At 33.2% G+C, this 25,944-nt stretch overlaps 1 long non-coding RNA gene across 1 annotated transcript in view; it reads left to right on the top strand.

Annotated features, from left to right (window-relative positions):
* The first annotated feature begins 7,404 nt into the window (after positions 1–7,404).
* The window catches only part of LOC141553843 (uncharacterized), a 33,455-nt gene continuing 14,915 nt past the window's right edge, over positions 7,405–25,944 (top strand). Inside the window, exon 1 of the long non-coding RNA XR_012485681.1 lies at positions 7,405–7,556. This is a non-coding gene — a long non-coding RNA (uncharacterized LOC141553843). The remainder of the gene's footprint in view (positions 7,557–25,944) is intronic.

The following is a 25,944-nucleotide window of genomic DNA, read 5'->3' as shown; positions in this document are numbered from 1 at the left end:
ATCTCATAGTCAGAAGTGGGAAGGACAGAGATGAAATGTGAATGTGAATCTTCTGGCTCCAATCCCCATATTCTTTGCACACGATTCCCTATGACTTGGTTTTATTAAGCCTTTTTTTCATGCATTAGCCATTAAAGCCTCCTCTCAGATGCAGATGGAGGTAGCAGCCAGCACAGCTGCATTATAATACTAACAGATCATAATTAGCTCCTAACAAATATCAATTCACATGAATATTTCTGTCTCAGTGAGAAGTTTGGAAGGCAGGGAGTTTCGCAAGATATTTAGATTGGGAAATCATCTATGTAATCAAAAGTAGTCATTGGCTATGCATACAGAGAGAAAAAAAAATCATGTCCTGAAAACTAACCAGAGATACTCCATATGCTATTATAGGATGATATAATTCTACTCACAAGATTAGTTTTTGAGACAGGTGGCAAAATTTATAATGAACGAAATAAACAAGGCCAATAGAATTATTAAAGTTCTGGAAATGCAAAGTTTCCTAGCATATAGAACTGGGAAAGACTTAATATCACAAATTATGAGGTGTCCAGAGTTTAAAGGGGGCATAGTAATTATCTCCTGCCTGGGAAAACTAGCCTTCAAAACTATAGTGAGTGACAGATTCATATAACCAGGTTCTATAATAATTAAGAGAGCACTCACTACCTTGTGTGGCAGCTAGTTCACTTTGGAACAGATTGATAGAAAGCTAGACCATCTAGAAAAGTCCAATCCTGTCACTGAATACATGCTACACTGAAGGACTCTTTAGGTTAAGTTATTTATTCAAGTTTGCTCTCTCTAACACATACATATAAACAGAGCAATACATAAAACACTTCTAGGGAAATATCTAGATACACACATGTGCATATATAGGGATTTCATATGTGTGTGTGTGTGTATATATATATATATATATATATATATATATATATTACACATATATATGTATATACATGTGTAAATACATGAATTCAAATGTAAAATGTAAGCATACATTTACATATATTAAAAAAAAAACAAATAAAACTCTAAAATAAGGAAGACCGGTTTGGGTTCAAGTCATGAATCTGACAGCTTTTGATATCAACTATGTGGCCCTGATCAACTTCCTCATCCACTCAAAAAACTATGTTGTAGCTGAGTCTCCTTTAGACCACAGGGAGCTTCAAAGTCCCCACTGACTTTCTGTGGAGCAATCCTAGAGTTGTTTATACCTCAAATGGGTTAGATCCTGTCTTGTTACTTTCTTTGGATCTCCTTAGGTTGCCCCAGGAGGGCCCCTCTTTGGTCCCAAGACTAATTTGTTTTACTATTAATTAGGGGATGGCTGAACAAATTTGTGTATATTAAGGAAAAGAAATATTATTGTACAATAAGCAATATTGAATGTGATGAATAAAGAAAAGTGTTGAAAGATTTCCATGAATTTATGTAGAATGGAGTAAATATACTCTCAAAAACAAAAACAAAAAGAACATACATGTTAACTACAATAATCCAAATGAAAGTAATTAATATAAAAAGAAACAAAAATTAATGCTGTATAAATACAAAGAATAAATACAATATGCTGTATGTGTATGTATGTATGTATGTATATATATATATATATGTATATATATATATATACAAAATGTCCTCAAAGAAGAAATCAAAAAAAGATATTTCTACAACTTTCTACACAGTTGCAAGATCTATAAATATGAAAGGTTATGTATATATTTGTATGCATATGTAAATCAGACTTTTTGAGGTTATGTTGATTTTTCTCTTCTTTTTTGACTAGTAATATTATTTATTATACTAATGGTTCTTAGGGAGGTGGAGTTATACATGAAGAAATTGTAAAACTCTAGAACTACAAAGAATGAGTTTATTTCTGTTAAAAACTTTGACTACTACAGAAACTGGAAGTTGAATGGATGTCCATCAATTGGAGAATGGTTGGGTAAATTGTGGTATATTAAGGTTATGGAATATTATTGCTCTGTAAAAAATGACCAGCAGGAGGAATATAGAGAAGCTTGGAGAGACTTGAATCAACTGTTGCTGAGTGAAATGAGCAGAACCAGAAGATCGCTGTACACTTCAACAACAATACTGTATGAGGATGTATTCTGATGGAAGTGGAAATCCTCAACATAAAGAAGATCCAACTCACTTCCAGTTGATCAATGATGGACAGAAATAACTGCACCCAGAGAAGGAACACTGGGAAATGAATGTAAATTGTTAGCACTACTGTCTATCTACCCAGGTTACTTATACCTTTGGAAGCTAATAATTAATGTGCAACAAGAAAATGGTATTTACACACATATATTGTATCTAGGTTATATTGTAACACATGTAAAATGTATGGGATTACCTGTCATCGGGGGGAGGGAGTGGAGGGAGGGAGGGGATAATTTGGAAAAATGAATAAAAAATAAAAAAATAAAAAATAAACTTTGACTACTACAAATCAACTGTATTTCAAAAGGTCATAATAGTAGGAGGAAAGTGACATTGCCAATTTTCTTAATAGGAAGGTTAAATTAAATTACATGTTAAAAGTTTAAATATTGGTATACCTAAGAAATCTTATAAAAGACAGTGACTTGGCATCAAAACCATTTTGTACTGGCTGAGAAATAGAATAGTTGGTCAGTGGAATAGATTAGCTTTACAGAACAAAATAGCCAATAACTATAGTAATCTAGTGTTTGACAAACCCAAAGCTTTTGGGATTAGAACTCACTATTTGACAAAAACTGCTGGGAAAATTGGAAATTAATATGGTAGAAACTGGACATTGACCCGCACTTAACACCGTATACCAATATAAAGTGGAAATGTGATCATGATTTAGACATGAAGAATGATATTATAAGCAAATTCAAAGAATAAAGAGGATAGTTTACCTCTCACATCTGTGGAGAAAGAATTTGAGTTTTTATTAAATGCAAAATTGATAATTTTTATTAAGTTATAAAAGTTTTTGTATGAACAAAACCAATGTAGACAAGATTAGAAGTGAAGCAATAAACTGGGAAAACATTTTTACATTCAAGTTTTCTGATAAAGGCCTCATTTTTTAAAATCTATAGAGAACTGACTCAAATTTATAAGAATTCAAGCCATTCTCCAATTGATAAATGGTCAAAATCTATGAACAGAAAATTTCAGATGAAGAAATTGAAACCATTTCTAGGCATATGAAAAGGTGCTCTAAATCAACAGAGAAAGACAAATTAATACAACTCTGAGACACCACTACCCACCTCTAACATTGACTAAGATGGTAGGAAAAGATAATCACAAATGTTGGAGGGGATGTGGAAAAACTGGGATATTAATACACGGTGGAGTAGTAAACTGATCCAATCATTCAATTTGTAGAGCAATTTGGAACTATGCCCAAAGAGCTTTCAAACTCTGCATACTCTTTGATCCAGCAATGTTTCTACTAGACATATCCCAAAGAGGTCAGAAAGGAGGGAAATGTTTGTGACAGCCCTTTTTGTAGTGACTAGAAACTAGAAACTGAGTAGATGCCCATCAATTGGAGAATGACTCAAAAATTTATGTTATATGAATGTTATGTTGTAATATTATTGTTCTATAAGAAACTCTCTATAAGAAAGCATCAGCAAGATGTTTCCAGAGAGGCCTGGAAGGACTTACATGAATTGATGCTAAGTGAAATGAGCAGAACCAAGAGATCACTGTACATAATAACAACGAGATTATATAATGATCAAATCTGCTGGACATGGATCTTTTCAACAATGAAATAATTGAGGCCAATTCCAATGATTTTGTGATTAAGAGAGCCATCTACATCCAGAGAGAGGACTGTGAGAACTGAGTGTGAACCACAAAATAGCATTTTCAGTCTTTATTTTGTTTTCTTTCTCATTTTTTCTCATTTTTTTCTTTTTTGATCTGATTTTTATTTACAGCAAGATAATTGTATAAATATGTATGCATATATTGGATTCAACATCATTTAATATTATTGCATTGCTCAGCATCTAGGGGAGGAGCTGGAGGGGGAAGGAGGAGAACATTTAAAACATAAGGTTTAGCAAGGGTGTTGAAAAATTATCCCTGCATGTTTTGAAAATTTAAAAAAAACTTTAACAGAAAAAGACTTAGGAGATGTAGGTTTTCCTTCAAAATTAGAGATACCTAAATTCAAGTACTACCTCTGAAAATGGTCTTCACCTCACCAATCAATTTTTGGATATTTCAAACCAGATACCCCCAAAAATCTGAAAATTGGTATCCAAAGCTAAGCATTTATGTCATCATTCCTCTATTATTGTCCTCTTTTCTATATTGCCAAAGGTATCATCATCCTTTGCTTTTCAGATTTGCAAACTCAGCATTATCCTTGACATTCATAATCCCTTAATTCATACATCCAAAATATTTTTATACCTATAACATCTATTGTATTTGTCCCCTTCTTTTCAGTTTGTTCACTTTTTCATTACCTCTTACCTGATTTAATGAATTTGCTAATTGTTCTCAAGTATCTTCCTATTCCGTTTCATCTACACACTTCTGCAAAAATAATTTTCCTTAGATACTTAACTGACAATGTCACTGTTTTTCTAACTTCCCATCTTCTCAGATCTAATAAAAAATGCCTCTATTTCAACTGTAAAGTCAAACACATTCTAGCCTCAAGCAAACTATCAAGTCTCACTGGAAATTACTCCTCCGACATAGTGTGAGCCAGACAAACTGGCCTTCTCTCTGATCCTCACACAGTACACTCTATCTCCATGTATTTTCATTAGTTGTCCCCTAACCTAAATCAGACTTGCTCATTACCCCTGCCTTATAGACTATTTCTTCTTTTAAAGATTATTCAAACATTACCTTCTTCATGAAACATTGTTAGTGTCCTCCCTTCCCAAATCCTTGTGTTTAACTACTCTACTTATACTCAGTTCTTCGATGGATCTATAAACTCATTGGTGTAGTAGAGTAAGATTAAGACCTGAGTTTTTGTTGATGGATGAAACATTTTCTGTATTGAATTAGATTTGTGCCTACCCTATCATTTATAGTCTTAAATGGTCACTTGGGAACCTTGAGAGGTTAATTGATTTGCCAAAATCCATGCTTATTTTTGTCAGAAGGGAGACTTGAAAAAGACCATCCATAAAAACACAGCTAGAAAACAGGGTGTTTGAAGGCACCAAGCTTGGGGCACAAAGAGGTCTGCTAACTGGAATAGGTACTGATCTGAGGAAGTGTGAGTTACAAAGTTGATTTCATCTTTCAGAATAATGAGCATCTGCAGCTTATTATAGAGTCCAGAAAACAACTGGATGGAAAATGATGACTTGAATGGCCTAAAAATTCTTCTTAAATGGTGGAGAATCTAAGTGGAGCTCTTCCACCTCTCCAATCTTCCACACTCCAGAAGTTTATGATTTTTTTCCCTAAAATGTCACCCAATAGCAAACATAATAGTCCAAATTTTGGCAAATTATAGTGGACTTATTAACTCTTTAATCCTTACTACAATGCCTCTCTTCCAAAAGAGTCTCTTTTTTTTGGCTTCCATATGACACTGTTGACTCACCTTGAGCCATCCTTCCCTAGGTTCACTCCCTCTCCTCTTTTGGTTGTTCAAGGGCAGCAACAGAATACACATTCAAAACAGCACTGGTGTAAATGTCAAGTGAAGAATTATCTGGAAATGATGGTATTACACATCATAATGACATCTGGGAATATCAAGTGAATCACTGTGCAGGTTTGACATTTTCAAAATGTAACAATCTTTAGACAAGTGCAAATTGCGAACAAAAAGCATATTGACACAGAGAAGCTCATTCCAGGTCTTTGTTCAAGTATGTTATCCTTCGTATATCATTTTCTAAAATAAACTATCCTTATCAAGACAAGATCATAAAATTGGACAGCAGAATCAGCTTGCCTTTCCATGTTTCCTTATATTTCCTCTTAATAAGAGTATAAAAACAGGTGGCAAAGTATGTTGAAAAGTAACCTAGTGCTGAGAGAAGAGAGAGGGCCTGAATTGAAAATGTCTTATTTTCATGACTTGGACAAGTCCTTTAAACATTTTGTTTATACCATGTGAAAATGAAGATATAGTATATAATTTTTAAATCATTTTTTTTCAGCTTACAATCTAGTGGTTTGAAAAATAGAAAGAGTGAGTATTATTAACCAATCACATTTAATTTTGTTTTTAAAATTATGTGAAGAAAAATACTCATCTTTTTAAACATTATATATTTCAAGAAATGCCCCTCCCCTAAAAATTGGACTTTCCTTTGTAAGAGATGATACATTAATTTTTTTAACTTAGTCCTTTCATCATTTTGTAAAATATATAATAATCTAACCCAAGAATCCTCCATAATAATGCTAAAAGGAAGAGACATATTTCATGATCTTTTCTCTTGAATTATTACTGATTCTTCAACTAATCAGCGTCTTGTTTTAGTGATATTCCCTCCAGAATACTGGATGGATTTTGAACATTGTATTTTGTTTTTATTTCACTCTATCTCTTTGCATAAATATTTTTTATTATAGCTTTTTATTTACAAAACATATGCATGGGTAATTTTTCAATATTGAGCCTTGCAAAATCTTCCGTTCCAACTTTTCCCCTCCTTCCCCCTACCTTTTCTCTACATGGCAGGTAGTCCCATACATGTTAAATATGTTAAAATATATGTTAACTATATAAATATGTATTAACTATATAAATATGTATACATATTTTGGGTTTATCGTGCTACACAAGAAAAATCGGATCTAGAAAGAAAGAAAGAAAAAAAAAAAAAAGCCTGGGAAGGAAAACAAAAATGCAAGCACACAATAACAGAAAGTAGAAATGCTACACTCATTTCCCATAGTTCTCTTTCTGGGTATAGATGATTCTCTTCATTACTGAACAATTGGAACTGGTTTGAATCATTTCATTGTTGAAGAGAGCCACATCCATCGGAGTTGATCTTCATATAATCTTGCTGTTGCCATGTATAATGATCTCCTGGTTCTGCTCATTTCACTCAGCATCAGTTCCTGCAAGTCTCTCCAAGCCTCTCTGAAATCATCCTGCTGGTCATTTATTACAGAACAATAGTATCCCATAGCATTCATATATCTTTGGATAATCTCAAGTCAATGAATGAATGAAAAATACATTTTAAGCATCAGATATTGTAAATACAAATATGTCATAAAGATTACAAAGTCTGTTTTGGGATCCTTTTCAAAGACTTTTTAACCCAATGTAATAGAACCCATTAGAACTTGTATTTCAAGAACACAGACATTGAGAAGTGAGAATCATCTCTATGACATAGTGAAATTCCTTGACATCATAAAGTATTTACCTACATGCTTACATGAGCAGTGGAAAAGGTAGTTAACTGGTAGTATCACCAAACACAGGGATAATTGATGTTTATGTATTCTCAAGATGATCCCAAGAATATTAAATGGCTCCTCTTTGGAAGATTTCCTAAACCATGCACACATGAGTGACATCACACTGAAAGGTATAGATATATTTTTACTTATTATTAGAGGGAATGTATACATAAATTATATTCAATATTCACTTGATCAGAATTATAAATATTTTCATTTCTTATAAAAGAAAATTCCAATGTTAAATTGAGAAGTGTTGCCTATTTTATGAGAGAGCAATTTGGTTTCAAAAGAGAGGCATAAAATAAGTGTGAAGGGGGTGACAGAAAAAAGAATTGTTATATAAATAAAAGAACTTAAATCATATTATGAAGGATATAAGACATTACCCTCTTTGTACGTGAACATTTTGGATTCAAAATTAGGTCTAAAAGAACTATTTTTAAAAGCTGACATTTTACAAGAAGAAAGGGAATTTTCAGATAAAATGTGAAAAGCATAGATTATTAGAATGACTGAATATAGAGCCAAGAAATCTATTTGAGGAAAGAAAAATGGTTGAAGAAACAGGGTATGGAAATTATCTGAATTTATCTATCCCAAAATGTTAAGTTTGAACATGCCATACCCATTCAACAAACTCCGGTGCTCCCCAGTACCTCCAGGACCAAATAAAAATTATTCTGAGTTTCAAAGCCCTTCCAACTTTCCTAGTTCAATACTTTATTCTCTTCCATGTACTCTGTGATCCATGACATTAACTGTAACGTGCTGTTGTCTCCAGAGACTGCGGATCGCTCTCTGGTCTAGAGGAGAGACTTCTTCCTCCAGAGAGCTGCCTCAAGTCTGGCCTAAAGCAGAGACTCTCTATCTATCGAGTACTGCCCTCTTTTATCCTCCCAGAGAATGGGCATGGGATAATGCAAGGGCTTCTGGGAAAAATTACTTCAACCAATGAACTTGCTCCTCCTAAGCATGCAAGCTCCTCCCCAGGAATTCACAAGTAAAACACCCCTTAAAGGCCGGAACTAGAGAATTATTAAGTACTGACTTAGCACTTAGTTAAAACCTAATATCTCATTATCTCATTAGCACTTAGGAAGAACCTAACAATTAACCTCTTTGCTTTTTTTTTCACATCTCACCCAATTTCCTACTTCTAGGTATCTTCTTTGCCATTTCCATTCCTAGTATTGTCTCCCTCCTCATCTGTGTCTCTTACCATCCTTTGAGTTTCAAAGTATCACTTTTTCCAAAAAGCCTTTCCCAGTTCTCCTTAATTAGTTCTTTCCCTCTGATATTACCCCATATCAACTCATATATGATATATCTGCCAAAAAACAGAGATTGTTGTTGGCCTATCTTTGTATTTTCTGAGTTCAGTGTCTAGCACCTATTAGGAACATAACAAATGTTAATGTTTGAGCCATAATACAGAATCTGGTTATGAAAGGGAATGGGAGGGCTTCTTTGCATTGTCCAAAGAGTTGATCTAATGACCTTTGAATATTTTTGTTTTGTGATGAAGGTTTTTGTTCATTATTTTTATTTGGGGAGGGAAGGTGGATTAAAGGAGCTTCTTAACTTTATAACACCATAATACTTGCAGTGATGACCTTTAAGGGTCACTTAAATTAATTTACCACTGCTTCATCAGTCCAGAGTAAAAGAATAAATTCCTCCAATAAAAGTCATAAGAATCAAAGCAGTCATAGTTATCAGAGGAGGAGTATCATGGGATGAAGCTGTTTATTAAAAAGAAAAAGATGCACTTTTTTGTTTGAATTCAAAGGTTTTTATATGGATATATATATATGTATATATATATATATATATATATATATATATATATATATATATATATATATATATATATATATATATATAAAGAGAGAGAGAGAGAGAGAAAATCCTCATTTATGTATCTGCTAGATTTCTGTGAGCATATGAAAACTCTCTCATGTATACTATGTGCACTTGTAAAAGAGTGTGACCTAAGTTTATGTGTGGACTGTGATATATTATTATTTCATAGCCTTTTTTGAGTAACTGTGATGAACTGATATTATATTACCATTAAGTAAAAATTATGTATGAAATTTGTTACAAAAGATTTGGATCCTTTCTTCCTTTTGAAAGTTTTAAATGGAAAGAGATGAAAAGGGGATAAAATTATCAAACAAGAATAAAATGTTTAAAAATAATGATGTTTTTATGTTTTTCTCATGATTGAGAGAATTTATATGTATATATATATATATATATGTATACACACACACACATATACATATACATATATGGGAAGCAAACAGGTAGGGGCTAAGCATCTACACTGACAAATAGAAGGTGTTCATCCCTCTCCAAAACAGGAGTGTCTCTAAATTCAAAAAGTCTAAAGTGTATAGAGGTTATCTTTCTCTGGAGATATTGAAGGCAAGGTGTTAAGAGAGAATGAACCAAAGAGCAGGGGCATTGTGCTCCATAAGAGTAGTTATAATGCGTGGTCCACATCAGTCATGCCATACAGGTACACTCCAGGGAATGACAATTCAGTCATTGAATGCAAAGATGGCAAGATGGAAGATGAATCATCATTTGGGAAAAAAAACAAGTGGGCTAGGCAAGCTGAAATGTTATCAGCCTCACTATCATATTAAAGAATAAAGCAAATGAAAAAACAAATCTCCTCTCTGGGACTATGACCTACTGACAGGCAAACAGCCCACTGAATTGGTGCATCAGCATATCTTGGGTGGACAGTAAATATGGACGGACAATGAGCTGGCTAAGACCTGAAAGGAGAACAGCCTAGATCCAATTTTGGGAATCTGCCAAATGCTCTCAATGATCCTGAGCTTTTTGATTTTGTGCAAGTCAATCCTTGGAATACCAATATCTCACCCTGAGATGCTACATGGTAATGCCTGAGTTAATGAGCGTCTCCTTTGAAAACTGTATACCCTGGCTCATCATGAAACCAACTCTCTATATCTTTGCAAAGCATTGCCCTTCCCTGAAGAATTAATTCTCATTTTTCTCTTCCTATACAATATTTCATTTACTCAGTCATTTTTTCTCTTCCACAATGCATTTAATGTCTGCCTCACAATTTTCTTCTCTGCCCCATACCCTGCCTTTTTAAAATTTTATTTTTATAGTTTTTATTTACCAGATATATGCATGGGTAATTTTACAGCATCTACAATTGCCAAACCTTTTGTTCTAATTTTCCCCTCCCTCCCCTCCCCCACCCAAATGGCAGGTTGACCAAAGCATGTTAAATATGTTAAAGTATAAATTAAATACAATATATGTATACATGTCCAAACAGGTTTTTTTTTATTGTTCAAAAAGAATTGGACTTTGAAATAGTGTACAATTAGCCTGTGAAGGAAATAAAAAATGCAACCCTGCCTTTTTTTTTTAAAGCTTTCTGTCTTCCTATTTCCTTAATCATTTTAACTCGATCCTTTGCCTCCAATTTATCCCATATCTATGCTGAAGTATTCATATGTTAGGAGGACTTTCACAGCTCTCTGGCTCAAAAGAATTTTCCTTCTGGGACTAGCAATTGTAACTTTGGCAATTGAGAGTCTAAACAGGTGACCATCAGAGTATTATCAAGGAGGAGTTCTACAATAGGAGTATTTCCAGAAAGGGAAACATAGGAGTCCCCAATGAGATGTAGGACAATGAAAATGTCACAGTTATATGAGGGTAAAATAAAAGAGGTAAGGCAATCTTTTTTGAGTAACAGATAATAGTACACCAGCTGTGAAGAGAAAGAGGCACACATCATCCCTCTTATCCCATCTGCTTCAAAAGTTGGGCTACAGAAGCTAAGTGAGTCTACTAAGCCCATATCCTAAAACTTTTACTCAACTAAAAAGCAAGATATTTTAACAACTCCTACAAAAGTCTACAGAAATAAAAGAATAGCAAGTTAGAGAGAATTTCTATTTGAATCTCATTTTAAAAATTAGTATCAATGAGATGAAAATAACTACAGAATTTTTTATTGCACTTAAAATATGGTATTTCATTTGATCTTCAAAACAACCCTGTGAGCTAAGTTGCATGAATACCAGTAAGACGAAGAATATTGTCATCAGTCAACTATCATTTTTAAGTATTTATTATATTTCAGATGCTACTGTGCTAATTATTTTAAAGTTTATAAAACATACCTTTAAATGATTTGTAATTATTACCACTACTATGGTAGTGGTAGTGGAGGTGGTGATGGTAGTGGTAATAGTAGTAATAACTGCAGCACTATGCTGCAGCATCATTTCTTATAGCATAACAGTATTCTGTTACATACATACAGCACAATTTTTTAAGCCATTCCTCAATTGATGGAGTTGTCCTTTAATTGCATTTCTTTGACATCACATAAGAGATCTGGTATAAATAGTGTTGTAGATGTAGATTTTTCTTTTCACTTTTTAAAAATGATTTCTTTGGACTACAAATCTAGTAGTGATATTGCTGAATCAAAGGATAGGATTCGAAGTAGCAGGGTTAGAGTCGGGAAGATTTAGATTTAAATCCTCTACTCGGAATGATACTTTGCTTGCTGGGTGACCCTGAGCAAGTTCCTGCACTTCAATGTACCCTAAAATTTCCCCATGAAATTTGAAATGGATTCAAAATGCTTGCGTGGAACAGATGCTCATGTTGCCTAAATCACAGACCCTTACGTATTTGTTTTTGTTAAATAGCCATGAGCTTTGACCCCAAATCAGAAAGCTAGATGTGAAACCGAGTTCTGCAGATCCCCAGACCGGAACACATACTTCCACATTTCTCTGCCTCTTCAAATTCTGAGAGTGATAAAAATCATCATGTAGGGACATGCATCTTCAGCCACTAATATAATGTTATGAAGAATAACTAATATAAATGAAGTTGAAGAGTCTGGAATTTATACTGTTCTAAATTAGAGCAGACATTATTAAAGATTCCTCATCTAAAGTTTTTCTTTCTATTCTGGAACTAACAGGTATTACCATGGCAACTTTAAATTCTTCTGTGAAATTACAAGTTATAGTTAAATAATATAATTGCTAGAACTGGAATTTTGTTTTTATTAATCATAATGACAACATGAAATCTTAAATTATTTGAAGATTATTTTTAACTAACGATTAAAATAGAAATAAATTGGAATGACAATGCTGCTTGGTACAATGTAAGAACTGTTGTATTTAATCCAAGGACCTGAATTAAAATCTGATTCTGCCACTTACAACTTAAGTTATATTAGATAAATTATTTAACTACTACACCCAACAGTTTCCTAAAATTTTAGATAAAAAGTTGGTCACAGCAATATCAGAGGTTTCTTGCAGATGTAAATTTATGATTCAATAGATATTGGGAATAGACAACAGACATCAAATTTTTTGTTGTTGTTGTTGTTTTGTTTATTCCTTAATAGTATCTTTCCAATTACATGTAAAATTAGTTTTTAATATTCATGCTTATAATATCTTGAGCTCTAGATTTTTCTTCCTTTTTGCCTTCCCTCCTTCTCCTACTTCAAGAAAGCAAGCAATCTGCTATGTTATACGTGTACAATCATGTTAAATATATCTCCACATTAGTTGTGTTGTTGAAGAATCAGAAAAGGCAGGGGGAGGAGAATCAGGAAAAAAGAAAAAAAACAAAACAAAAAACAAGAAAAAGTGAAAATAATATGCTTCAATCTGCATTCACAATCCACAAACCTCTTTTTGAGTGTGGTCTTCATTTTCTAACAAGAGTCTTTCAGAATATTCTTAGATCATTTTATTACCAAAGATCTAAGTCTCTCATTGCTGATCATCTTGCAATATTACTATGTACAATTTTCTCCTAGTTCTGTTCACTTGACTCGGCATGAGTTCATGTATCTTTCCAGATTTTTCTGATTCATCATTTCTTATAGCATAACAATATTCTGTTACATTCATATAGCACGATTTCTTAAGACATTCCTCGATTGATGGAGTTCTTTAATTGAATTTCTTTGACATCACATAAGAGATCTAGTATAAATAGTAGATTTGTTGTTTTTTTTTCCTTTTTAAAAAATGATTTCCTTGGGCTACAAATCTAGTAGTGATATTGTTAAATCAAAGGATATGTAAAGTTTTATAACCCTTTGGGCATAGTTCTGAATTGTTTTCCAGAATGATTAGATCACTACACATTTTCATTAACAATGCATTTGCATCCTAATTTCCCAACATTTTCTCAAACCTTTATCATTTTCCTTTTCTTGTCATATTAATTAATCTGACGTGAGTGAGATGGTACCTCACAGTTGTTTTAATTTTCACTTCTCTGATCAGTAGTGATAAGATGAAATACTTTTAATTTTTTCATATGAAAACTGCTCATTTTCTTTGACAATTTATCAATTGGGAGAAGAAATATTCTTATGATTTTGATACAGTTCTCTAGATATCTTAGAAATGAGACCTTTATCAAAAACATTGCTGTAAAAAGTGTTTCCCAACTTTCTGTGTTTCCCTTGAAATCTTGTTTGCATTTGTTTTGTTTGTGCAAAAACATTTTTAATTTAACATAATCAAAATTATTCATTTTGTGCTCCATAATGTTCTCTATATCTTGTTTGGTCATAAATCCCTCCCTTCTTACAGCCCTTTTTGCAATGGCAAGAAACTGGAAACTGAATGGATATCCATCAATTGGAGAATGGCTAATTAATTTATGGTATATGAATATTATGGAATATTATTGTTCTATTAGAAATGACCAGAAGGATAATTTCAAAGAGGCCAGGAGAGACTTACATGAACTGATGTTAAGTGAAATGAGCAGAACCAGGTGATCATTATACAAGACTATACTATGATTAATTCTGATAGACATGGCTGTCTTCAACAATGAGATAATTCAAAACAACTCCAATTGTTCAGTGATGAAGAAAGCCATCTACACCCAAAGAGAGGACTGTGGGAACTGAGTGTGGACCACAACATAGCATTCTCACTCTTTTTGTTGCTGTTTGCTTGTGTTTTATTTTCTTTCACATTTTTTTTCTTCTTTATCTGAGTTTTCTTATGTAGCAAGGTAACTATGAATATGCACACACATATTAGATTTAACATATGTTTTAACTCCCATATGTATTGAAATCCCTGCCATTGAGAGGAGGGGGTAGGGCAAGAAAAGTATAATTTGGAGCAGAAAGCTTTGCAAGGGTCAATGTTGAAAAATTGCATATGTTTTGTAAGTAAAAAGCTTTAAATACATAAATGCATTACTCCATTCTTTAAAGACTTGATTATCACTTGCTCTCCTTCCTTATTTATATTATTACCTTTATGTCTAAATCATGTACCCATTTCAACTGTATCTTGGTATAAGGTATGAGAATTGGTCTATGCCCAGTTTCTGCAATATTCTTTTCTTATTTTCACCATAGTTTTTGTCAAATAGTAAGTTCTTATTCCAGAAGCTGGAGTTTTGGGGTTTACCAAATATAAATTATTTTAGTCATTTAGAATTTATCTTGTATACCTAAAATATTTCACTAATTCACCAGTCTTTTTATTAGCCAGTACCTAATAATTTTGATGATTAACTTTATAATATAGTTTTAATTCTGGTAAGCAAACATCAGCTCTTAATTTGCAGCTGAAAAAGTCAAAAAAAAAGACAGAAAAATTCCCCTTTTACACACCTACACACTTTTCCATCCTTTTAAGATAGTAGTTAAATTATTGTAGTTTCTTAATTGTTGCTTGAACATGAAAAAGTCTTTCAGTAGTAAAGGTTTATATCAAAGACTTAAAAACAAAAACTACAAATTGCAAGTAGGCAAGATGAAGGGAAATTATTTATTTATTGTTCATCTCTTCAACTCCTCTTTGATGTTTTAAAGGCTGAATTTCAAATTATTTAAGTCTAACAATGGTCCTAAAATTCTGCTATTAAGAAGATCCAAGTGAGGTGTTATGAGTGATATGTTCATAATCCCCATACATAATGGCTACAGATGTGAGAGTAAAATATGGAGCATAGAGAACAAAATACACAGCATTGTAGAAGGGGAGAGGGAATCCCAAAGAAGATTAAAATAATTTGGCTCACAAATTAAAATATCTTTCCTGGCAACTACTATCTCAAGTTCCATATTTGTATTATGTCTTCTCCTTGAAGGCAGGGAATATCCCACTTTAGTATTTCCATCTCGGGGTCCTGGTAGGGAACTTGGGACATAACAAACCCTTAGTAAGTGTCTATTCACTCATTCATTCATTCATTCATCCATTCATAAACCACAAGATGTATTTATGTAGCTAATGTGGACACCAGATGATGATTAGAATCAAATGTTGTAGTTCAGTCATATGAAAAATTCACAGTGTCCATCCTCTTTGGCAAAAGATAGGTTCATCTATGCTCAAAAAGTTATGAAATTGTGCATACCCTTTGATCCAGCAGTGTTACTACTGGGCTTATGTCCCAAAGAGATTTTAAAGAAGGGAAAGGGACCTGTATGTACAAAAATGTTTGTGGCAGCCCTCTTTGTAGTGGCTAGAAACTGGAAACTGAGTGGATGCCCATCAGTTGGAGAATGGCTGAATATATTGTGGCATATGAATATTATGGAATATTTTTGTTCTGTAAGAAATGACCAACAGGATGATTTCAGAAAGGCCTGGAGAGACTCACAGGAACTGATGCTGAGTGAAATGAGCAGGACCAGGAGATCATTATACACTTCAACAACAATACTATATGAGGATCAATTCTGATGGACATGGCTTTCTTCAATAATGAGATGAACCAAATCAGTTCCAATAGCGCAGTAATGAATTGAACCAGCTACACCCAGCGAAAGAATTCTGGGAGATGACTATGAACCACTACATAGAATCCCTCTTTTTTTGTCTGCTTGAATTTTGAATTTCCTTCACAGGCTAATTGTACACTATTTCAAAGTCCCATTCTTTTTGTGCAGCAAAATAACTGTTTGGACATGTGTGTGTTTGTGTGTGTGTGTGTGTATGTGTGTGTGTGTGTATATAAGTATATATATATATATATATATATATATATATATATATATATGTGTGTGTGTGTGTGTGTGTGTGTGTATATATATGTGTATATATGTGTATATATTTATATATAAATATATATGTATATGCTTATATATACATATATTTATATATATAAACATATATGTGTATGCATGTATATATGTATATATGTGTATATGTGTATATGTATATATGTGTATATATACATGTATATATATATATATATATATATATAGTATATATATATATATATATATATATATAGTATTTAACTTATACTTTAACATATTTAACATGTATTGGTCAACCTGCCATCTGAGGGAGGGGGTGGGAGGAAGGAGGGGAAAAATTGGAACAAAAGGCTTGGCAATTGTCAATGCTGTAAAATTATCCATGTATAAAAAGCCATAACTTAAAAAAAGATAGGTTCATTTAGGAGAAGAGGTTACAGACAAAATAAAGAGATAGAATAGACTCCAGGAATAGTAAATATAAAATAGAGTTGGGAGAGAAATAGAAATGGGTTTTATGGAAAAGACAAATTCTCTAGTGGAACTTGCCATTTACCAGGAGAAAAGAAACATCTCATGAAGCTGAGGCATGTTCTTAGGTGGCAAGCTAAAAAATTTTTTTAAGCTTTTATTTTCAAAATATATACATATATAATCTTTCAACATTGAACCTTGAATAGTCTTGTGTTTCAGATTTTCTCCTTCTTACCCCCACCCCCTCCCCTAGAGGCCAAGCAATCCAATATATGTTAAACATGTTAAAATATATGTTAAATCCAATATATGTAAACATATTTATACAATTATCTTGTTGCACAAGAAAAATCAGATCAAAAAGGAAAGAGAATGAGTAAGAAAACAACATAAAAATCAGTGAGAACATTATGTTGAGATCCACATTCAGTTCCCACAGTCCTCTCTCTGGGTGTAGATGGCTCTCTTCATCACAAGATCATTGGAACTGGCATTAGCCATCTCATTATTGAAAAGAGTCATGGTCATCAGAATTGATCATTATATTATATTGATGTTTCCATGTACATGATTTCCTGGTTCTGCTCATTTCATTTAGCATCAGTTCATGAGTCTCTCCAGGCCTCTCTGAAATTATCCTCCTGATCTTTTCTTTTAGAACAATAATATTTCATAACATTCATATAGCTTATTCGGCCATTGTCCAATTGATGGGTATTCACTCAGTTTCCAGTTACTTGCCACTACAAAAAGACAGCAAGCTCAATCCTGAAGTGGACCTAGCACCCCAAAAGTTAGTTAGGCTGTTAAATAGGAGAAGTGGGATCAGGAGAGGAGAGATATCATGAGGCATGGTGAGGTTAGGAAGGACACCACAGAATATGGTAGAGTTAGGAGATTCTACATGGCATGGGGGAAGGGTAAAGAGAAAGCCACTTCCATGACAGATGGGATCACAAAGCTCCGATCTCTACCAGAGCCTTCAATTTACCTTCCTCAAGGAACAATTTTATCAGTGATTCAGTTTCTCTCTACCAACCATACCCACCATTCAGGACCTCATCAATATTAAATTCCTAGAGGAAAGTCATTTAATCTCAGTGGACATTGTCTTCTATAAAGTGAGAAGGTTGATTTGGATAGTCTTTAAAGTCATAAAACCATCGAGCCTTAAATCTATCTAAGATCTCTCAAATCAAAACCAGTCAACTTGTATTCAGTGTCTATTGAGCAAAGGTTGTCCAACACACACACACACACACACACACACACACACACACTTTTTACTATTACTATTTTACTATATTTACTATTCCTGGAGTCTATTCTATCTCTTTATTTTGTCTGTAACCTCTTCTCCTAAATGAACCTATCTTTTTTTTTTAAGTTATGGCTTTTTATTTATAAGATATATACATGGATAATTTTACAGCATTGACAATTGCCAAGCCTTTTGTTCCAATTTTTCCCCTCCTTCCTCCCACCCCCTCCCTCAGATGGCAGGTTGACCAATATATATATATATATATATATATATATATATATATATATATATATATATATATATATATATATATATATATATATGCCATCAAGGCTTTAAGGAATAATTTTAAATTCTTCAGATTTAACAAAAAGCATCTTAATATCAAAGAGAAAATAGCACTCACCATTATCTCAAATAAGATAATACTGCTATGTTTATAACATGAAACATGGCACATATTCAGCATCAGTTGAATATTTATTCCCTTGCTCACTTAAAAAAAATCAACAACTTGTCTCTTTAATTGAGCTCTAAATGGCTCAAACATAAACTGGCCCATTCTGAGAATACTTATAAAACTATAAAAAGGGTATTGAACTACAATTTCAAAATCCTTTGTCTCTGTAAACCTGAAAATGCTCTGTAAATGTTAGCTATTATAATGTTACAGCAAAGGTGCTAAAATTCAGTAATATACAGTTTCCTGACTGGAGAATTCCCATATCAATAATATCACAAATCTATTTCCTTTCTCCTAATTTGCCGTGAATAAATATATTTAATGCTTCTCCTCTGTTAAGTGTTTCCTATTTATCTTATATATAGCTTACTTTATATAAATGTTGTCTTCTTTGAATTGTAAGCTCTTTAGGGTAGGGGTTGTCATTTGCCTCTTTTTGTATCCCTGGCATTTAGTATGATGCCTGGCACATAGTAGCCACTTCATAAACTATTATTGATTAATTGATTGACTGATATTGTGCCAGCCTCTGTGGAAGAGATAAACGAGTGATATACGGGATAAACCAGAAATAAGCTACAGAGAAAATCAGCTAAGAGGAAATGAAAAAGAAGTAGCTTTGAGATATATACAGCTGTTCATATTATTGATTCCCTTAGATACCTTATTCATTGACACAGCAATAACCAGATCCTGAACAAAAAAGATGCCATGCTAGGGTACCAATTCATCAAACAGACTCTTTTGTGATATAGTGCACATTAAAGGGCTTGAGATATATAGATCCAAGGGATGAAACCCAACAAGAGAATCTGAAACTATCTAAGGTCTCTCAAATCAAAAGCAGCACCACATGCACTAAGTGCCTACAGGGAGAGTTCTATTCTATGGATAAAAATTCATTTCTACTAACAAACAATTATGTACCTTCAAGGGCAAGGTTTTTCTTCAGAAGAAAACAGAATTTTAGAGCAAAAATGCATTTTTGAGATAGGTTTCTTTTTTTTCAGATCTTTTCAATTCTAATATCATTAATAATATTTCCAACCTTTTTATTGATAAGAATGTGGGGAATGTAGAAGACCCTTACCCAAAATAACTACTGAGAGATTACTCAAAATAGAAAGGAGAAAAATTGTTTATTAATAAAATCTTATGAGAATGAGCAATTACACTGCGAGGAGGGAAAGAGAGAAAGCTCACAGTTGAATGGCTAAAGAATTAGTAAAGATATACAGCTTTTATAGGTTCTGTTACAAAGGATTGCACCATAAATTGGGGAGCATTGAGAAATAGGTGCCCTCTCCCCTAACTGAATGTTAAACATTGGTGCCAAAGGCAGATTAGAACAGAATGTTTTGTTTCCCTGATTCAGAGAGGAATGATGGATCTTCAGATTACTGAGCTGACATCATTTAAACTACTAGTCTAAAAATTGATAACATTGAACAAGAATAAACGTCATCATTTCTGGTTAAGTAAATATATCTAAAGTTTTAAGTAAATATTAGTTTGCACACACCATACTTCTGCAGGTCACAGAGACATAAAATAATAAAAAATAAAATACAGAAAAAGAATTTAAACATTCCTGTAAGTTCTTCATCTTATCTCTCCATTCCACACTAGAACATGTAACTAATTATTGTATATATTGGTCTACTGGAGACTGTATTTCTTGCCGTTTGGACCCATTTGCTTCCTTCTCAACATATAGGCCTACCACAAATGTCATCTGGGCTTTATTCAAGGTTTTATTTTTATAGTGTCTGTTAAATACAAATTGCAAGATGTTAGGAATAAAAAGATATCAATAAAAATAGCAAAGGCAAGGTAAGAATTTTAGGTTTGTAATCAATAGGGACTGGTTTTGAATTTGGGCTCTATCATGTATTATCTATATGGTCCTGGGCAAGTCATTGAATTCAGTAGAATTCAATTTCCTCATTTGCAAAAAGAGGGAATTATTCTTGATAGTTTCTGAGGATATTTTCTATTCTAAATTTTTATCTCTGGTTCTGCCATTAGAAAACATTTTCCCCCTGAGGAATATAAGATTTAAATAGAAATATTAAAATATAGTATGACTCTGCATGAAAGAAAGTATTACTTAGGGGAGAGGGGAGAAGGAGGGAAGAGAAAAGTTGAAACAGAAGTTTTTTGCAAGGGACAATGTTGTAAAAATTACTCATGCATATGTTCTGTCAATAAAAAGCTATAATTTAAAAAATAAGATAAAATAAAATAATATAAAAAAGAGAGAGAGACCATTACACTCTAGCCACATGGGAGGAGTTAAGGAAAGTGTTCCTACAGAAAGGTATCTGTATTGAACCTTCAAAGATCGATTGAGTCATAGATAGGAAGGCTACCAAGTCCAAATCCCTCATCTAAAAGAAGGATTTGAGATATGTTAAATATTACAGCTAAATGGTATCTAAAGCAATTCATTAGGATTCTTAAATCCGACACTCTAAACCACTTCACCCTTTAGCCATTTCTAAGAAACTGCCATGAATAAATAATAGGTGAAAACATAAGGGACAAGAAAGCACTTTGCAGGCATAGGGAATGAATTCTTCAAAATGACAGAAGCGAGTGATATAATTCTGTAAATCAATTTGAGTAAAACAAAGAATGGATTGAGAGAGGGAGAAAAGTCCCCTTTAATATCACGGCCTTCCCATCATGATTATTTCCAATACATATTCTTTTATGCTATCTCCTTCATTAGATTGAAAGCCTTTTGAAGTCAGATGCTGCTTTTGCTTTATCTTGTATCCCCTGAAACTAGCACATTTCTTGGAACTTAATAGTCCTTCAATAAATGCTTGTGGACTTGTGCTGATGTGGAAGGGTGGAATGAAGTCAGACAATACATGGCTTTAAATAACAAGTATAATGACCTGTCAGTACCCTGGATACCATAGAATCAGCCTGAGTCAGGATAAGCAAAAGTCTTTATTCTTGATCTTTTGGGATCGTCATCAGGGGATTAGATCTAGGAATCTCCACACCTCCTTCCTCTCTCTCCACCTCCCAAGAATGATCCCCTTGTCCTACTCCATCCTCTGAAGTCTCCTTTCATTCACACCCACAGATCAAGGCAGCATAGGATGGTGGGCCAGGTCATTCTCCAAGCACATGCTAATAGAGTATTGTCCAATTGGTAATTAGCCTCAAATGCTTGGACTCAGTGCAACTTAGATTTTCAGCTCTTTACAACAAGCTCAGGTCTTTGTATTCTGTCCTGAAGATAATTGTGAGCCATTCAAGAATGGAGTGAGGTTAGATGGAGGAAATAATTGAATCAGTTCTGTGCTCTAGGAGTGTTATCTAGGCATTCACTTCTATTTGCCTTTAGATTTTCTGCAACATGATTTATTCCTCCCTGGCCAAGTACTCACTTGCAAGATGAGAAATTTTATATACTTTTCTGTTAAACAAAATGATAATAAAGGCATTTTGTAACTCTTTTCACACCTTCCTGATGTTGTCAAGCTAGGATATGATTCAAGAACAAAACACAAAAACAAACTTTAAAAACCTCATCTTTTATATGATAAAAACAAGTATGGAAACTACTTCTGGAATAAAACTCAAAATGAGTTCAGCTGTCACTTAATTTATTTCCCAATAATCAAGAAGTTGAAGGTGACAATAGTAAACAGTTGATAGCATTCACTACTTCAACACCCTTAGACAAGTTTTCTGTAGGGTCTAGGGGCCCTTATAACTGAAAGGAAGGTGTCTGAAATGGAAAGATGATGGCCATAGTTTAAAGTATCTGTCAGCTCCAAATCACAGGAATTACAACTTGAAGGGTGACAGTCCCACATCACATACAATTTTATTGCCAATTTTTGAGAATGGAGCTATAAATTAGGGACAATAATATAATACTTCCATCAGAAGGTACTTTTGTTATTAGTAGGGAAAAAAGCCATTTTTTGGAATGGAATTTCCCCTAAATGACAGCTACTTTTTATTCAGCACTGGCAATAATAAATGATACTGCCAAGGGCAAATCCATTTGGTCACTTAGGAATTACAGGAAATGCATTGGGGGTGGAGGGGGGGAGGAAGAGAGAGGGGGGGATGACCAACTCTTGATTCTTCTTTGTAAAATAAAATAAAATGATAATGTTTGGAAATGTCTGAATACAGTTCTCAAAAATTAGTATTATTGCAGATGTCACCTACTTCAAGCATTTGTGCTTCTATGCGCACTTAATAAGTACCTACTATAGAACAGGAACTGTGCTAGGAACTTGAAACACAAAGCCAAAAGTAATATTAAACAGTTTGTTTGTCTTAGATCACACACACACACACACACACACACACACACACACACACACACACACACACATATATATATATATATATATATATATATATATATATATATATATATATATATAAAAGGTTCTTACTAAGTGCTAAGTTGGTTCTTAACAATTCTCTAAGTCAGAATTCATACCTTTAGTTCAAACCTTTAAGGGAGTTTTCACTTTTGAAAGGAATATTTTAAAAAAGCAAGTTCATTAGAGTTCACACAAGCCCCTGCAGTACCCATAAGCCCATTCTCTGGGAGGATAAAAAGAGGCAACATTGAGCCTGAAGAACAATCTGGATTGAGTCAAAGAGAAGATGTCCCGTGGATTCACAAGTCCAGCAATCCCACACTTTTGGAGGGGAAAGCTCCAGAAGCCTCCCAAGAAACCTGCTCACAGAGGGAAAGATTATACAGAAAAGAAACCTCCTCCCAAAGAAAGATTATAATTGAGAGACAATGAGGACATTACATATATATATATATATATATATATATATATATATATATATATATATATATATATATATATATATATATATATATATATATATATATATACACACACACACACACATATATATATATATATATATATATATATATATATAAAAGGTTCTTACTAAGTGCTAAGTTGGTTCTTAACAATTCTCTAAGTCAGAATTCATACCTTTAGTTCAAACCTTTAAGGGAGTTTTCACTTTTGAAAGGAATATTTTAAAAAAGCAAGTTCATTAGAGTTCACACAAGCCCCTGCAGTACCCATAAGCCCATTCTCTGGGAGGATAAAAAGAGGCAACATTGAGCCTGAAGAACAATCTGGATTGAGTCAAAGAGAAGATGTCCCGTGGATTCACAAGTCCAGCAATCCCACACTTTTGGAGGGGAAGGCTCCAGAAGCCTCCCAAGAAACCTGCTCACAGAGGGAAAGATTATACAGAAAAGAAACCTCCTCCCAAAGAAAGATTATAATTGAGAGACAATGAGGACATTACATATATATATATATATATATATGAGGACATTACATATATATATATATATATATATATATGAGGACATTACATATATATATATATATATGAGGACATTACATATATATATATATATATATATATGTAATGTCCTCATTGTCTCTCAATTATAATATATATATATGTATATATCTATGTATATATATATATACACATACATATATAGGTTTATATATGCATATATACATATATGTTCATATATATGTATATATGTACATGATAGATATTTAGATATTATATATATATGTGTGTATACACACACACATATAAAACTGGTGTTGACATGAAAGAGTGGGATGAAGTCAGACTATGCAGGACTTTCTCATCATTTCTTATACCACAATATTCCTTTACATTCATGACACAATACGTTCTCCATTTGATAGACATCCCTTCAATTTCCAAATTTTTACCCTCATAAAAAGAAGTGCTCTAATTATTTTATACATGTAGGTCCTTTCCCCCTTTTTATTATCTCTTTGGGACAAGACCCTATAGTGGAATTCCTGAATCAAAAGGAATACACAGTTTAATTGTCCTTCGAGCATAATTCTATATTGTTTTTCAAATTGATTGGATCATTTCACAACTTCACCAACAATGCATTAGTATTCCATTTTCCCCACATATTGTCCAATATTTATCATCTTCCTTTTCTGTCAGAAATATTTTAAAGCTTGTTTGAATATTTCATTTCAGAATCATGATGTCCTAGCTTGATAATAAATGGTAAAAGGCTAAAAACTGCCTTTGATATATCACCTGTATATAACATAAAACTATATTATAAAATATTTTGTTCTCAAGATTACAGTCTAATTTGGCAGACAATATACATATATGTGTGTATGTAATATACATATATATATGAATACATATTTGAATATGCGTTTTGTTTTCTTTTTACTTACATGCATACTTGTAACCTTGGAGGAGAGGGAAGGCAAGAAAAGATTCAGACAAAAAGTGACAACTGAGCTGAGACTGGAAAAATACTAGAGATCCTACCTAACAAATCAAGATGAGAAAAAAATATACAAGAGAGATGTACAGAAATTCAAAAGTAAAGAAAATGGAAGATGAATGGGATGCCATATAAGAAATAATTACAAATATCTGGTTTGGATAGAGAGAGAGGAGACTAATATGTAAATAAAATAGTAGAAAAGGAAAAAATTGGGGACATGATGGGAAGACTGTCAAGCAGGTATTTATATCCCATTGTAGAATCACAAAGAAGCCCTTGGAGTTTACTGAGTGAAGGAAATTATTTTAGCTGTTGAGTAGAGAGTAGCTTTGGAGTGAGAAAGGATATGAAGTCAAGCGACCAACAGAAGGTCATTGCACTAGTCCAAAAGCCATCATGAATTCTTGTCTACTCAAGTTTCTTAATTCTCATCCTTTGTAATCTTTCTTTACCCTTTGAGATTGTTGACCATCCTCTTTCCCATGATATTTTCTTCCTTCTGTGCTTTCATAACATTACTCTCTCCTGTTCCTTCTTCCATTTGTCAAGTCATTTCTTCATTTGCTGGATCATTGTCCAGGCAACACATTCTAACAATTGATGGGTACTTGTTCCCATGATAATAGTCGGTGGTTCCTAGGGTTCTGTTCTCAGCTCTCATTTCTTCTCCCTCTATACTATGTTACTTTGAGATGTCATAAGTTCCCAAGAATTACATTGTCATCTCTATGCTGATGATTCTCAGGTCTTATCATTGAGTTCTAATGTGTCTCCTGGCACATATTGGACATCTTAACCAAATGTTCCATAAAACCTTAAAATCAACATATTTAAAGCTGAAGTCATCCTATCCTTCCGCAAAGAGTTTCCTCTCTAATTTTCTCCTTTAATTTAATTTATACCCC

Source organism: Sminthopsis crassicaudata, chromosome 2 (assembly GCF_048593235.1).
Source record: "Sminthopsis crassicaudata isolate SCR6 chromosome 2, ASM4859323v1, whole genome shotgun sequence".
Lineage (NCBI taxonomy): Eukaryota > Metazoa > Chordata > Mammalia > Dasyuromorphia > Dasyuridae > Sminthopsis > Sminthopsis crassicaudata.
This window is presented reverse-complemented; position numbering and strand designations above follow the sequence as displayed.